This window comes from Macaca thibetana, chromosome 4, assembly GCF_024542745.1.
Source record: "Macaca thibetana thibetana isolate TM-01 chromosome 4, ASM2454274v1, whole genome shotgun sequence".
In the NCBI taxonomy this organism is placed as follows: Eukaryota; Metazoa; Chordata; class Mammalia; order Primates; family Cercopithecidae; genus Macaca; species Macaca thibetana.
Window position 1 is genome coordinate 165,483,570 of NC_065581.1, and position 17,063 is coordinate 165,500,632.

The window sequence follows — 17,063 nt, forward strand, 5'->3', positions numbered from 1 at the left end:
AACTCATACAGGAGAGCTCCAGCTGGCATCAGGTTGGTGCCCATCTGGGATGAAGCTTCCAGAGGAAGAAGCAGGCAGCAATCTTTACTGTTCTGCAGCCTCCACTGGTGATACTCAGGCAAACAGGATCTGGGGTCTGTGGTGGACTTCCAGCAAACTGCAGTAGACTTACAGAAGCTGGCCCTGACTGTTAGAAGAAAAACTGACAGAAAGTAACAACATCAACATCAACAAAAAGGACCCCCACACGAAAACCCCACCAAAAGGTCATCAGCCTTACAGATCAAAAGTAGATAAATCCATAAATATGAGGAAAAAGCAGCACAAAAGTGCTGAAAATTCCAGAATGCCTCTTTTCCTCCAAATGATCCCAACTCCTCTCCAGCAAGGGCGCAAAACTGGACAGAGTGAGACTGATGAATGGACAGAAGCAGGCTTCAGAAGGTGGGTAAAAACAAACTCCTCTGAGCTAAAGGAGCATGTTCTAACCCAATGCAAGGAAGCTAAAAACCTTGATAAAAGGTTACAGGAACTGCTAACTAGAATAACCAGTTTAGAGAGGAACCTAAATGACCTGATGGAGCTGAAAAACACAGCACAAGAACTTCATGAAGCATAAATAAGTATCAATAGCCAAATGGATCAAGCAGAAGAAAGAATATCAGAGATTGAAGATCAACTTACTGAAATAAGGCATGTAGACAAGATTAGAGGAAAAAGAATGAAAAGCCTCCAAGAAATAAGGGACTATATGAAAAGACCAAACCCACAATTGATTAGTGTACCTGAAAGTGATGAGGAGAATGGAACCAAGTTGGAAAACACACTTCAGGATATTATCCAGGAGAACTTCCCCAACCTAGCAAGACAGACCAACATTCAAATTCAGGAAACACAGAGAACACCACTAAGATACCCCTCAAGAAGAACAACCATAAGACACACGATCGTCAGATTCTCCAAGATTGAAAGGAAGAAAAAAATGTTAAGAACAGCCAGAGAGAAAGGTTAGGTTACCTATAAACTGAAACCCATCAGACTAACAGTGAATCTCTCTGCAAAAACTCTACAGAAGACAGTGGGGACCAATATTCAACATTCTTAAAGAAAAGAATTTTCTTTTTTCTTTTTTTTTTGGGGGGGGGGAGTCTCTGTCACCCAGGCTGGAGTGCAGTGGCATGATCTTGGCTTACTGCAAACTTCACCTCCCAGGTTCAAGCTATTCTTCTTCCTTAGTCATCTGAGTGGCTGGGACTACAGGCATGTGCCACCACACTCTGCTAATTTTTGTATTTTTAGAAGAGATGAGGTTTTGCTATGTTGACCAGTCTGGTCTCGAACTCCTGACCTCGTGATCCATCCGCCTCAGCCTCCCAGAGTGCTGGGATTACAGGCATGAGCCACCATGCCTGGCCAAAGAAAAGAATTTTCAACCCAGAATTTCATATCCAACTAAACTAAGCTTCATAATCAAAGAAGAAATAAAATCCTTTACAGACAAGCAAATGCTGAGGGATTTTGTCACCACCAGGCCTTCCTCACAAGAGCTCCTGAAGGAAGCACTAAATATGGAAAGGAAAAACTGGTACCAGCCACTGCAAAACACACCTAAATATAAAGACCAATGACACTATGAAGAAACTACATCAACGAATGTGCAGAATAACCAGCTGGCATCATGATGACAGGATCACACATAACAATATTAACCTTACATGTAAATGAGCTAAATGCCCCAATTAAAAGACACAGACTGGCAAATTGGATAATGAGTCAAGATCCATCGATATGCTGTATTCAGGAGACCCATCTCATGTGCAAAGACACACATAAGCTCAAAATAAAGGGAGGGAGGAATATTTACCAAACAAATGGAAAGCAAAATAGAGCAGGGGTTGCAATCCTAGTCTTTAATAAAACAGACTTTAAACCAACAAAGATCAAAAAAGACAAAGAAGGACATTACATAATGATAAAGGGATTAATGCAACAAGAAGAGCTAACTATCCTAAATATGTATACACCTAATACAGGAGTATCCAGATTCATAAAACAATTTCTTAGAGACCTACAAAGAGACTTAGACTCCTACACAACAATAGTGGGAGACTGTAACACCCCACTGTCAATATTACACAGATCAATGAGACAGAAAATTAACAAAGACATCCAGGACCTGAACTCACCTCTAGACCAAACAGACCTAATGGAAACCTACAGAATTCTCCACCCCAAATAAACAGAATATACATTTTTTTCAGTGTCACACAGTATATATTCTAAAATTGACCACATAATTGAAAGTAAAATGCTCCTCAGCAAATGCAAATGAATGGAAATCATAACAGCCTCTAAGACCACAGTGCAATCAAATTAGAAATCAGGATTAGAAAACTCATTCAGAACCATACAACTACATGGAAATTGAACAACCTGTTTCTGAGTGACTACTAGGTAAATAACAAAATTAAGGCAGAAATAATGAAGTTCTTTGAAACCAATGAGAACAAAGAGACAACATACCAGAATCTCTGGAACACAGCTAAAGCAGTGTTAAGAAGAAAATTTATGGCACTAAATGCTCACATCAGAAAGCTGGAAAGATCTAAAACTGACATGCTAACATCACAGTTAAAAGAACTAGAGAAGCAACAGCAAACAAATTCAAAAGCTAGCAGAAGACAAGAAATAAGATCAGAGCAGAACTGAAGGAGATAGGGCCATGAAAAACCCTTCAAAAAATCAATGAATCCAGGAGCTGTTTTTTTTTTTTTTTTTTTTTTTTTTTTTAAGATTAACAAAATAGACCGCTAGCTAGACTAATAAAGAAGAAAAGAGAGAAGAATCAAATAGATACAATAAAAAATGATAAAGGGGATATCACCACCAATCCCACAGAAATACAAACTACCATCAGAGAATGCTAGAAAAACTCTACACAAATAAACCAGAAAATCTAAAAGAAATGGATAAATTCCTGGGCACATATACCCTCCCAATACTAAACCAGGAAGAATTCAAATCCCTGAATAGACCAATAACAAGTTCTGAAATTGATGCAGTAATTAATAGCCTACCAACCAAAAAAATCCCAGGACCAAGCAGATTCACAGCTGAATTCTACCAGTGGTACAAAGAGGAGCTGGTACCATTCCTTCTGAAACTATTCTAAACAATAGTAACAAAGGGACTCCTCCCTAACTCATTTTATCAGACCAGCATCATCCTGATACCAAAACCTGGAAGAGACACAACAAAAGAAGAAAATTTCAGTCTGATATCCCTGATGAACATCAGTGCAAAAATCCTCAATAAAATACTGGCAAATTGAGTCCCACAGCACATCAAAAAGTTTATCCACCACGATCAAGTCAGCTTCATCCCTGGGATGCAACACTGTTTCAACATATAGATAACAATAAATGTAATTCATCACATAAACAGAACCAATGACAAAAACCACATGATTATCTCAATAGATGCAGAAAAGGCCTTTGATAAAATTCAACATCCCTTCATGCTAAAAACTCCCAATTCACTAGGTATTGATGGAACACATCTCAAAATAATAAGAGGTATTTATGCCAAACCCATAACCAATATCATAGTGAATGGGCCCAACCTGGAAACATTCCCTTTGAAAACTGGCACAAGACAAGGATGCCCTTTCTCAGCACTCCTATTCAACATAGTATTGGAAATTCTGGCCAGGGCAATCAGGCAAGAGAAAGAAATAAAGAGTATTCAAATAGGAAGAAAGGAAGTCAAACTGTCTCTGTTTGCAGATGACATGATTGTATATTTAGAAAACCCCATCATATCAGCTCAAAAACCCCTTAAGCTGGTAAGCAACTTCAGCGAAGACTCAGGATACAAAATCAATTATGCAAAAATCACAAGCATTCCTATATACCAACAATAGACAAACTATCCAAATTATGAGTGAACTCCCATTCACAATTGCTACAAAGAGAAAAAATACCTAGGAATGCAACTTACAAGAGACACGAAGGATCTCTTCAAGGAGAACTACAAACCACTGCTCAAGGAAATAAGAGAGGACACAAACAAATGGAAAAACACTCAATGCTCATGGATAGGAAGAATTAATATCATGAAAATGGCCATACTGCCCAAAGTAACTTATAGATTCAATGCTATGCCCATCAAGCTACCAGTTTCTTTCTTTGCAGAATTAGAAAAAAACTACTTTAAATTTCATATGGATCCAAAAAAGAGCTTGTATAGCCAAGATAATCTTAAGTAAAAAGAACAAAGCTGAAAGCATCATGCTAACTGACTTCAAACTATACTACAAGGCTACAGTAACCAAAACAGCATGGTACTGGTACCAAAACAGATATATAGACCAATGGAACAGAACAGAGGCCTCAGAAGTAATGCCACACATCTACAACCATCTGATCTTCAACAAACCTGACAAAAACAAGCAATGAAGAAAGGATTCCCTATTTAATAAGTGGTGCTAGGACTAGGCAGTTTTATAAGCAAAAATGGGCAGACACTGAGCTAGCTATATGCAGAAAACAGAAACTGGACCCCTTCCTTACACTGTATACAAAAATTAACTCAAGATAGATTAAAGACTTAAATGTAAAACCCCAAACCATAAAAACCCTAGAAGAAAACCTAGGCAATACCATTCAGGACATAGGCATGGGCAAAGACATAATGATGAAAACTCCAAAAGCAATTGCAACAAAAGCCAAAATTGACAAATGGGATCTAATCAAACTAAAGTGCTTCTGCACAGCAAAAGAAACTATCATCAGAGTGAATAGGCAAAACCTAAGGAATGGGGAAAAATTTTTGCAATCTACCCTTCTGACGAAGGTCTAATATCCAGAATCTACAAGGAACTTAAACAAATTTACAAGACAAAAACAAACAACCCCATCAAAAAAGGTGGGCAAAAGATATAAACAGACACTTTTCAAAAGAAGGTACTTATGTGGCCAACAAACATGTAAAAAAAAAAAAAAAAAAAGCTCATCATCACTCATCATTAGAGAAAGACAAATAAAAACCACAATGAGATACCATCTCATGCCAGTTAGAATGGCAATTATTAAAGTCAGGAAACAACAGATGCTGGTGAGGCTGTGTAGAAATAGAAAGGCTTTTACACTGTTAGTGGGAGTGTAAATTAGTTCAACCATTGTAGAAGACAATGTGACAATTCCTCAAGGATCTAGAACCTGAAATACCATTTGGCACAGCAATCCCATTACTGGGTATATAACCAAAGGATTATAAATCATTCTACTATAAAGACGTGTGCACATGTATATTTATTGCAACACTATTTACAATCGCAAAGACTTGGAACCAACCCAAATATCCATTAATGACAGAAAATGTGGCACATATACACCATGGAATACTATGCAGCCATAAAAAAGACTGAGTTCATGTCCTTTGCAGGGAGATGGATGAAGCTGGAAGCCTTCATTCTCAGCAAACTAACACAGGAACAGAAAACCAAACACCACATGTTCTCACTCATAAGTGGGAGTTGAACAGTGAGAACACATGGACACAGGGAGGGGAACATCACACACCGGGGCCTGTTGTGGGGTGGAGGGCAAGGGAAGGGAGAACATTAGGACAAATACCTAATGCATGCAGGGCTTAAAACCTAGATGACGGGTTAATAGGTTCAAGCAAACCACCATGGCACATGTATACCCATGTAACAAACCTGCACATTCTGCACATGTATCCCAGAACTTAAAGTAAAATTATAAAAAAAGAAAATATATATAGCTCAGTCTGCAAGTTTTAAGACGTTTTGTGGTTGGATGAAATTTAAAGTGTGAAGCATCTATGTGAAAAATATGTCTTGTGTTTTATTCCTGTTTGAGCAAAGTGACTTTTTTTTCTACCGAAGATCTTTTATGACAACAGGAATCAAATTTGACTTTTTTTTCTTTTTTGAGACAGAGCCTTGCTCTTCTATCCAGGCTGGAGTGCAGCGGTGTGATCTTGGCTCACTGCAACCTCCGCCTCCTGGGTTCGAGCGATTCTTGTACCTTAGCCTCCCAAGTAGCTGGGATTACACGCATACGCGACCACGCCTGGCGAATTCATATTTGAATATTATCTGCTTTTATGCTTTGTTATTATTTTATATTAAGTTCGAATAGCGTACTTTATTTTAATTGCCAAAAGAAAGTTACTGTTTAGTTTAAAATACTTCCCTTTTTACTTATAAAAAGTCCAGAAACAAATTGACATCTAAATGAGACAAAATTCATTATCTCATTGTTGTCTGGTGATAGAAATGCAAATGAATATGTAAATTTTGTGGTACTTTACCTTTAAAAATGTTTTTTGAGCTTTAGCTCCCTGGCAGACAGATGAGACGTCGCCTCCCTGCTGCAAGACCAATACAACAGAACACTACGTATACGCACATGCCCTCCCTAGCCCAGAAGACACGTGTTCCTTCAGTACTAAGAGTGCTTGCCAAAGGATTTTTTTTTTTTTTTTTTTTTTTTGAGACGGAGTCTCGCTCTGTCGCCCAGGCTGGAGTGCAGTGGCCGGATCTCAGCTCACTGCAAGCTCCGCCTCCCGGGTTCACGCCATTCTCCTGCCTCAGCCTCCCGAGTAGTTGGGACTACAGGCGCCCGCCACCGCGCCCAACTAGTTTTTTGTATTTTTTAGTAGAGACGGGGTTTCACCGTGTTAGCCAGGATGGTCTCGATCTCCTGACCTCGTGATCCGCCCGTCTCGGCCTCCCAAAGTGCTGGGATTACAGGCTTGAGCCACCGCGCCCGGCCTGCCAAAGGATTTTGAGCATACTGAGACTATGGCAACTAAAAACACAAACAAATGAACTGAAAACAATGACAATATTTATCACATAAACCCTTTTCTACTTGTCTTATCAACATCTCTAGCTTAGTTGTCAGAATTCACTTATAGTACACAAGCATTCACATATCAAAAGATCCATTACTGCAGTAAGTGACTTCCTTTTTACTTCTTCATCACATAAAAATGGGGACATTATGTTGCTTTCTTTAAAAGGTTATGTTATCTATGAATTCCACTGGAAGACAGCAAAGGAGCATTACAAAGTATTTGTTACAGTAGGGGTGCTGGCTCTGAGACAGCTGAAGCTCTGTTTATCCATGCCCTGTTCACAGCGTCACTATTCTCAGGTGGTGGGCATTTTTATCAGGAATCTTCTATTTCTAGTGGGAGCAGTTTTGGAAAACAGGACAGAGAGATTCAGGCTGAACAGAAAACTTCTGGGGTCCTTCCGATCCTACACCGCAGACGGCTCCTGGGAAAGGCTGATTAATCAGCCGGGCCCAGACTTCTTAAGTCTGAAATACGATGATTTGAACTCAAGCAAGGGATTAGAACAGTGGTTCTCAGCCATGGAGGTAATTGCGCCCATCTCACATTCTGGGAAGGGAAGGGAAGGGAATCACTCATCCCTGACGGCTTCCTGGGCTGCCCCCGGGCAGAGGCTGTAAGAGCTTGTGTTCTCTGGGCCACACTGCTAAGATCAATAACATGTGTGGACACAGTGCAGGGCCTGTGGGGTTTTTCACTTACTCTCCACCACTGACAGCCTGAGTTCCGTGTCTGAAGACTGTGTGTCACCCTCCCTGAGTCTGAAGAGCCTTGCGCCGGGTTCACAGGCTCCTGGAGACACTGAAGTCTTACCTGGTCTCCAAGCCACTCCCTGAAGGAGCAGAGTGAGCTCGAGCCCCATTGCCCGTTAGCAAATCGAAGTGGGAAACAAAGACAGCTGCTGGGGGACTTGGGCAAACGCCCTGTTTCTGTCCAGTGTAGTCAGGGTGATCACGCACAGTGGCGACTTTCTTTGCCTTAATCAGTCAGTGGAGCCATCGCTGACGTTCTTGCCTTTTCTTTCTTGCAGGACGTTGACAAAGGAACGCACGCTGACACTCCCACATGAACAGCTGGCTGCTTCCCAGCGTTCTACGGGAGAGCTACCGGCTTCTAGGCAGCGCTGCATGTGCTCTGTGGGGGAGTCCTGGCCACTTCTGGAGGTTCCAAGGTCAAAGAAAGGCATTCCGGATGCAACGGATTTGATCTTGGAAAGCTGCTTTGAAGATAGGGTGGTTATTCTCTATTGTTCACTTTAAGGCAAACAATGTATACATTTTTCTGTATCAGGCTCCTCTGTGAAGTTAGTGAAACGATAGCTTAGTTTGCTCCCATCTCCTGGTTTGCCCTGCTGGTTTGTGATTGAGCATCACTGAATTGCCATCAGAAGTCCAGTCCCGACTGCGTGTGTGAGGCTGGGGAGGGAGGTGAGAGGTGACCTCTCGGACACACTCTGTTGTGATCTCTGATTCAGGAGACACTCTCTTTGTTGATGCTCCCTAAGGACTAAAGAGAGACTCCAGCATCACCCTTTCTCCCGGTGCCCTGTCCATAACTAAGCATCCGGGAATGACCTCTGCAGGCATTTTCTCTTCTCATCCTCACAGCAATCCTGTGAAGGAGACGTTTTCTCCATTCTACAGGAGAGGACTGAGATTCAGAAAACTCAAGTCAGAGAACGCGTGAGCTTGGACTCCATTGCCTGACCCGCGTCGGGATGTAGGCTGCTGCTAGAGCTGTGTGGCTTTGGGTACCTGGCCTGGGTGCTATGTGTTCACCAAACACACTTCCCTTCCATCCTGGGTGCAAGGTGAGCTCCAATCCCAGCATCTCCTGTAGGGCTCAGCAATGGAAATGAGCAGTGGGGCCCTGCACTCCATGCAGGCTGGATCCAGAACCTTCCGAGGACTTGAAGCCCTCGGAGGTGGACAGGATGGGGAGACACAGAGACAGCCTGGGAATGAGCTTGTGGGAAGTGGCTTATCCACCAGGAACTGTGGTGCTGAACTTTTTCTAAGCGAAAGTTAACTTCTCTTGGATTAAACCCCTGAAGATTGGGCTTTAACACCTGTTGTGTTAGCTGTACTCACACCAACCAGGGCTCCTTACTCAGCCCTCGGGAGCTTTGGCGTTCTCATGTCTAAAGCAAGAGGAGTTGTGATACTTGCCTTGAGGCATTTGAGCAAAGTTAAATGACCTGAACTATTTGGGTGCTTCTTGACCAATATCTGACTTTGGGAGGTGCTGGATGAATTTTTATTTCTCTACTTTAAGTCCGCCTTTCTACGTTGTTTGTCACTCTTCTCAGCTGCCTTTCTCTGAGTCTTCTTCATCACTCTGTTCATTTGTGTGAGATAAAGATCATTACAACTGCCTTAATATTTCAGTGCAAGAAGCGCCGAGACCTGACATTGCTCTACCCCGCCTCCTGCCATGATCATTCTTTTGTAGCAATATTCCTCTAGCTTCATTTTGTGTAGAGTCACAACACCAGGGTGGCTGAGCCTGTTGATCGAACCTCCACCTGATGACAGACATGCCTGAGTCCCACAATCACAAGGAGGATGAAGCCTTTCCCTGGCTGGACTCAGATCGCAGTCGCTCTCTAAGAGCTCATCATTCTACGCCTCTGCCAGTGCACGTTCAGTCAGAGACAAGCTGTGGCATTGGCTCCCGGAAGCACAGGAGGACTCCTACCAGGGGTGGGTGGCTGGAGTGGCTGCACACAGCCTTTGCTTCCAAGACAAAGCATCTCCACAGGTCCAGGCCTCTCTGGTGGCCCTCAGAGCAGGACCGTCCAACAAGGTGATAGCAGAAGGGAAGAAACACAGAGGTCTGTCTCAGAGATGAGAGCAACCCCGAAGCTGGGTGCCCCGTTTCAAGGGAGAAACGCGGGGTTTCGCATCAGGAACCTGTTGAGGAAGTTCTCATCAGGCCCCGCAACACACCCAGGACCAAACCCCATCATTGATGACTAAAAAGTGTGTGTTGGGGCTGGGCACAGTGGTTCATGCCTGTCGATCCAGCACTTTGGGAGGCCAAGGAGTGAGGCTCACTCTAGCTCAGGAGTTGGAGACCAGCCTAGGCAGCATAGTCAGGACCTATTTCTACAAAATAGTAGTAGTAGTAATAATAATAATAATAATAATAAAGCTGCATGGCCCAAAGAGTCATGTCCAGCTCTGGATAAACTTGTCTAGTTAGTTCAGGTTTCATGGCGGGCCCGACCGTCCAACACTCATTGCTGTCTCCCCAGTTGGCTGTGGCCTGAAACTGCCGGGATTCAGTCAACACTGTTGCCGTGTTGCATCAGCCATTCAGGGGGTGGGTACCCATGGGAGGGCCTCAGCTGGGACAAGAGTCCACTTCTGTCTAATCAGCGTAACTTTGAAAACAACCCTGTTGTGCAGGGACAGAGTAAATAAACTTTAAATGTGAATTTGCATCAACTGAACACTTACAAGTGTGACACTTTTACCTGCTGGGACCAGGACGAGGCAGCTGCAGGGGCCCCGGTATATGACAGAGGAATGTGTGGGCGGCCGTGGCAAGGCTGAGAGGTGAGCAGGCTGAGAAAACCCAGCAAGGTGAGCGTGGCTGGAGGCCGGGGGAATAGGCAGGCTGTGCAGGGCTTACATGGGTGAGTGAGGCGCCCGTTCTGGCCGAAACATTATGGCTCAGTGCTGAGGGAACCATGGTGAGCAACAGCCAGAGACCCAGTCTTGGATCAGGAGCTATAGTGGATACAGTTGAGGGAGTTTTTTGTAGCGCCTCACTGTTCTGATAAGAAGAAAACATGTACAAGCTACAAACTGCAAATTGAGAAATTTTGGTGATTTTGCAAATGAGATAAATGCTCCTATGTTTGCACTTGAAATTGGCATTGCACAAAATAAGTTGACTAATAATTTTTAATTTTCCTTCTTAGAATGACAATGCGGCAAATAAAGGAACCCCATGAAAAGAGGGGAAAGAGACTGCAGAGGGAAGGAAAAAGCGTTGTATTTCAGTACCATAATGGCACTTTTTCCTGCTTTTTGTATAGGAGGCCCTGCATTTGTGTTTTGTCCTGGGCCCCTAAATTCTGCAGCTGGCCCTGGTTGAAAGCTGAGAAGTCAGAACAAAGGACACCTGCCCAGAGGCCGTACGAGGGGGTGGGCGGCGGTGGCGCTCACATGGTCTGGAGCCCCCACCCCACCGTGTTTATATCTGGCATGGTCTGGAGCACCCATGCATCTCTGTTCATGTCTGGCTGTGGCATTTATTGACCATGGGCTCTCCAAGTCACCTAATCATTTTGCATCTCTCTTTTTTCATGTCTAAGACAGGGATAATGACAGCACATACCTGTTAGTGGCTGTTGTGAAGCTCTGTGTCAAGTTCTTAAGACAGAGCTTGTCACAAGTCAGCCAGGCGTCATAATCACCGATGCCATCTCTTAACAAACTGGCCCGAACTATGAGCAGAGGGTGCAATGCCAAGGGCTGTGGGGTGCCCAGAGGTGAACAAGAGGAGTCTGTTGTCAGGGAGCTTTCAGTGGGATAAGGGAGAAGGGCCCCATCATGAAGGACACAGGGGGTCGGGGGTAGGGGGGCCTTCCGGTGTGGGGGATGTGGACAAACCTTCTGAGGAGAAAGGGTTGTGAGTTGAGTTGCGTCCCCTAGAAAGGTATGTTGAAGCCCTAACCTGGTGCCTGTGAACGAGCCCTTGCTTGCAGAACTGATCGAGTTGATCTGGGGTCATTCTGGAGCAGGGTGAGCCTCGAGTTCCATGTGACCAATGTCCTCATAGGAAGAGAGGGGAGCACGGGGAGAAGGTGGCCATGTGAAGATGAAGGCAGAGGTTGGGGTGACGCATCTACAAACAAGGGTTTCCCCGAACACCAGAGCTAAGAGCAAGGCATGGGCGCCTCCCTGCCGTGGAGCCTGTGGAGGGAGCGTGGCCCTGCTGACACCATGAGTGCAGACTCCTGGCCTCCAGGACTGGGAGACAAGAAGTTCCTGTTGTGGTGACCTCAGGAAATGAACACAAAGGGTTATTTGAGCTCAGTTGGTGAGCAAGATACAGGTGTTGCAGGGATGGGCTGCCACGTGGGCAGCAGCCTGGATGGGAAGGATTGTGCCAGGCGTGGGTTCCCACAATGTGTTCCCCCGGCCGGCAACGTCGCCACACCTGGGAATCATTAGGTGACAAATGAGGGAATTGCAATTCTGGGCAGAGCTCAGCTGTGCAGGTTTTAGGATGTTCTTCAGGTGCTTCTGCTGAGGGCCAGAGTTAAGACAGAGCTTAAGACAGAGAACTTCGTCAGGAGGACTGAAGGAAAGGAGCCAGGCTGCAGCCCTCTGCCTGCCCTTCCGTGCCATCATCGCCAGGATAAAGGAAAGGACCATTCAGGAAGCAGCACAGGTGAGACGTGGGATGGGCTCAGCTCCGTGGCTGCCTGTGTCTCCTGCCTTCTGTCTGTCAACTTCTGATTCAAGGAGGTGGCGTGGCCTCTCAGGGCAGTTGTATTTTTGGTTTACAGGCTCATCAGCCCTCCACTTATCTGTCATAAGCGGGACACTCACAGGGGAGGAAAAATTTCCTTTTCCTTCTACTCATCCTAGGTTCTCTGGCTGAGGTCCTATAAATTAGAATGGCAAAAGACAGGTTGACAAAACAGAAACAAACAAGGTTATTAACACGCTCATTATGCATACACATGGGAGCACTCAGCCATGAGTCACTCCAAGGGGTTACTGGAACTTGGGCTGATAGAGCTTCTAAACAAAATAACAACAAATTTTAGAGAAGTGACAATACAAAGGAAAAGACCTTTGAGCTTCTAGGGCAGCAAATGGCAGCCAGCTAAATACACGGGAAATGAATGGAGGATAAGGGCTTAATAGTCCTTAAGAACTATTAATAGTTCTTAATAGTCAAGTTTGCTAAGTAGATTCCTCCAGTGCTGTCCAGGCTGATAAAGCGTAGACTTATCCCAGTGATTGGCTTCTGTCTTTCCTGGTAGAGATGGGAGTGGGGACACCTTCACTAAATTATTTCCTGCTTTTAGGCAAAGAGGGGCAAGAGAGAGAGCTTCTCTTATATCTACATGTTTTAAATTGTCTTCAGCTCAAAATAATCCTTATGCCAAAGAGGTATCTTTGGGGGTGGCTGACTCTGCTGCTCTTCACTTACCTTGAACTCCCACCATCATGGCTGCCTCAGAATCCCACAGAGCATCGAGAATGTTCTATGCAAATAGAGAGGCTAGAAGCAGTGGCAGACGAGCAGGTGGCACAAATCTCTGCCCTCAGGCACGCTCCCAGTCCCAGTGACTTCACGTTTAGAACACACATTCAAAGGTAAGATGATGAATTTCCAGCTGAGCATTAGGCCCAGCAAGGGGCCTGTCGATGAAGAGTCAAACTCTGTAAAATATTTGAAGAGATTTATTCTGAGCCGAGTATGAGTGACCATGGCCTGTGACACAGACCTCAGGAGGTCTGAGAACATGTGCCCAAGGTGGTGGGATGCAGCTTGGTTGTATACATCTTAGGGAGACATGAGACTTCAATCAAATACATTTAAGAAATACATTGGTTTGGTCCAGTAAGGTGGGACAATGTGAAGTGGGGTGGGGAGGTTTGGGGGACCTGTTGCTATTAATAGCTTATAGATAGATTTAAAAATGTTCTGGTTGACAATCAGTTGAGTTTGTCTAAAGACTTGGAACAAATAGAAAGAAATGTCTGGGTTAGGATAAGAGGTTGTGGAGAACAAAGTTCTTGCTTGCAGAGGAAGCCTTCAGGTAGCAGGCTTCAGAGGGAAGAGATCGCAAATGTTTCTTATCAGATGTAAGGTCTATGTTGATGTTAGTGCTGTAGGATATAATGAGGTCTGTCCGGCCCCCACTTCCCGTCACGGCCTGAACCAGACTCTCAGGTTAAATGTTAAGAGTGCCCTGGCAGAGGAGGAGGTTCATTCAGATGGTTGGGGCCCATAGAATTGTATTTTTGGTTTACAGGCTTGTCTGTCTGTGGGCCCCTTTGTGACTGCCCAGGCGAGCCCCTAACACCAACGTGCTTCTCCTACTGCCTCCTTCTAACCCAGGCGACATCAATCACTTACTCTCTTTCTCCTCTTTGCTCTGGTCCCGGGGAAGCAGGTCCTTTCACTCCTTTCCTTCCCGGGCTTGTGCACGCTGGGTCAGGCCCCGTCTCACTGTGACTGCTCATCTTTTCGGGCACCAGAGCCATGAGGAAGCAGGACTCAGGCCCCCGACTCCTAACTCCAGGTGAAGCCCACCCTGAGCTCAGGAGCAGAGCTGCCTCCATTGGGTGTGGAGAGACGGAGCCTCCTCCCGAGCCAGGCCTCCTCAACGGCCCACGGGAGCTGCTGTGGCTCTGACCCCTGTACCTGGTTCTGTCGACTGGAATAGTCAGTGGGCAGCCAGCACGCCTTTGGGTGCCATGTGTGGTGAGATCCTATCCTGACTTGACATTTTAAAAGGTTGTCAATAAAAAGAGCCAAACTCTGTAAAATACTGGAGGAGATTTATTCTGAGCCAAACGTGAGTGACCATGGCCCATGACACAGTCCTCAGGAGACCCAGAGAACATGTGGCCCAGGTGGTCAGGGCACAGCTAGGCTTCCTGTATTCTATGGGGCATAAAGCATCAGTCAGTACATTTCAGGTGTACATCAGTTCAGACCGGAAAGGTGGGACAACTGGAAGCAGGGGCTTCCAGGTCACAGGCGGATTCACAGATTTTCTGACTGGCAGTTGGTTGAGAGTTCATCTAAAGACCTGGAACCAATAGAAAGGAAATGTCTGGGTAGGAGAAGCGGTTGTGGAGACCAAGGTCCTTACTAAGCTGATGCAGCCTCCAGGTGGCAGGCTTAGAGAGAATCGATGGTAAATGTTTATGAGACTTAAAAGGTGCCAGAAACTTAGTGGACTCTGTCCTGGATCAGGAAAAAGGCCTGGAAAGGGAACAGGATTCTCTACAGAATGGACCCTTTTCCCACAAGAAACAGCTTTGCAGGGACATTTCAAGATATGGCCAAGAAACATATTTAGGGTTAAAATATTTTTATTTTCTTCCTTATCTGTCATGTGAAGTTATGCCAGAGTCAGGTTGGAAAGAGCCGCATTACACAGGGTAGGGCCCCTCCGATGAGACTTTGTGGTTTGTAGGGCGACCTCCCCAGGCCCCTTAGGTAGGAATATGGGCAGGAGAAGAAAAAGGTCAAAGTTTAGTCCTCAAGGCACAGACTTATGTTCTTGACCCTCCTTCCATCTGGTGGTACATTCAGGTTAACAGAAAAATCCTGTGTATTCCACAGTCAGTCTGTCCTCCCTTCTCCTGGCTAAAGGGTTCTAGGTGTGTGTAGGATACAGCGGGGATGGTTATTTCTTCAGGAAGCTTCATCCTGTTCTTCTTGTTTATCTTCCTTCTCCTGCTCAAATTTCTGCTTACCACACTGGGGTCCTTTCATGTTTCATTCATACATTAACCCAAGGCCTGGATCCAGAAGGGTGAATCCTGTTAGTGCCTGTAGAGTTGATGTTTTCTCAGTGACACTCTTAGCTGACCGGCAGCTGTCTAGATGAGGGTTCAAATCCAGACTCCATCACTCACCTGCTACGTGATATGGGTACCTTCTTTAGTCTTGCTGAGCTTTGTTTTCTCATCCTTAAAAACAATACCAACGACAACAACAAGACTACCATGCAGAGCTTCTATGCCCTGCACAGAGACTAGCAAGCAATGAAGTAATAATACAGAGACAGCCCCCATTCCCTATGCAATCGACTTCTCCACGGTCCAAGCTCGCAGTGAAATTGTCCCTGCAAAGCTACTTTGATTAGGTTCATTCCTCGACCTTCTAGACAAATATGTCTCAGACAGGGAGAAAAAATAAGTCCTTCATACATCAACTGGTGTTACCAGACGTGGCACTGAGTCCCGGAGTGTGGTTCTAAGATGGACTGAGTTCTGCTTTTCCAATGGCAGCAACACCACGTGGAAGTGTTGAGGGGGCCTCCTCCCATAGGAGCTGACCGTGGCATCTGTGTGCTCAGGTGTCCAGGCAGTTGCACGTAGGAGACGTGGGCTGGTATGTCACTCTTCTTGCTTCACGCTGAGCTGCCTCGTTGCCTGTGAAACTCTGCAGGGACGTCTGGAACGCCCGGTCTTTGGGTTCCTGTTGGACCGGTTCAGGCTGTTGTTCTGCCACCTTCTCCTCTGGCAGGATGACCACTGGCCCACAGTGCACCAGTCCCAATAGCGAGGCAGGTGGCTTCCTCAGTGGCGTTTGGCAGTGTGGCTTTCTGTCTTTTGGAATACAGGTCAGTCCTCTTCACATCCTCCCGTTTCCCTAATGATTCCCAAGGTTGTCCTGAGAATGCAAATCAGTTTCCAGGAGCTGGCACTCCCGGCATTTGGGCTTTCATGATACCTGGTGGTCAGCTCAGCCACCCCCAAGGGCAGTCAGTGGAGGGATCTTCCAGAGGGAACTCTTGGCCATGAGAGCGGTGACTTCCTGATGTGCCTGCATAAACGCAGTGCGTGTGTTCATTGGCAGCATCCTCACACCCGTGCGGCATCAGCAGGCCTGGCTCTGCGTGAGGCACATGTCCCAGCAGGCTGGCTAAACCAGCAGGTTCCGCCTAGTCGAGTTCCCCGCCACACCAAGCACAGACAGGACGCTGTGTCCACACCCTGCTTTCATCCATGTCCAGCTCTGATGCGACCTTGAGATCCTCATGGATTGTGTGCTCTTGAGTATCCAAGAAGTGAGTCTTTTGATTGGACCTGAGCAATCTCTCTCAGATTGGTGAAAGCGCAATGAGAATGGATGCTGTGTATCACTGTAAACTCTGGTTATCCTGCAGTGGCACGGAACACTGGGACTCCTTCCTCCAGCCTACCTGTGATTTTGTGTCCTTTAACATGTCTCTCCCTATCCCTCTCCTCTCCCTACCCCTCCCCTCCCCATTTCCAGCCTCTAGTATCCTCCATTCTACTTTTTAACTCTGAGATCATTTTTTTTCTTTCTTTTTTTTTTTTTAGTTCACACATATGAGTGAGAACGTGTGGTGTTGAACTTTCTGTTCCCAGCTTACAGCACTTAACATCATGTCCCCAGTTCCATTCGTGTGGCCACAGTGAGAGGGTTTATTCCTTTTT

The 17,063-nt window shown here is 45.4% G+C and overlaps 1 protein-coding gene across 2 annotated transcripts in view; it reads left to right on the forward strand.

The window, feature by feature from the left end:
- Window positions 1-11,499: 11,499 nt before the first annotated feature.
- UNC93A (unc-93 homolog A) overlaps window positions 11,500-17,063 on the forward strand; it is a 59,242-nt gene continuing 53,678 nt past the window's right edge. For both annotated transcript variants that reach the window (XM_050787095.1, XM_050787096.1), the window contains exon 1: window positions 11,500-12,294. The gene's annotated coding sequence lies outside the window, so the exon portion shown is untranslated. The remainder of the gene's footprint in view (window positions 12,295-17,063) is intronic.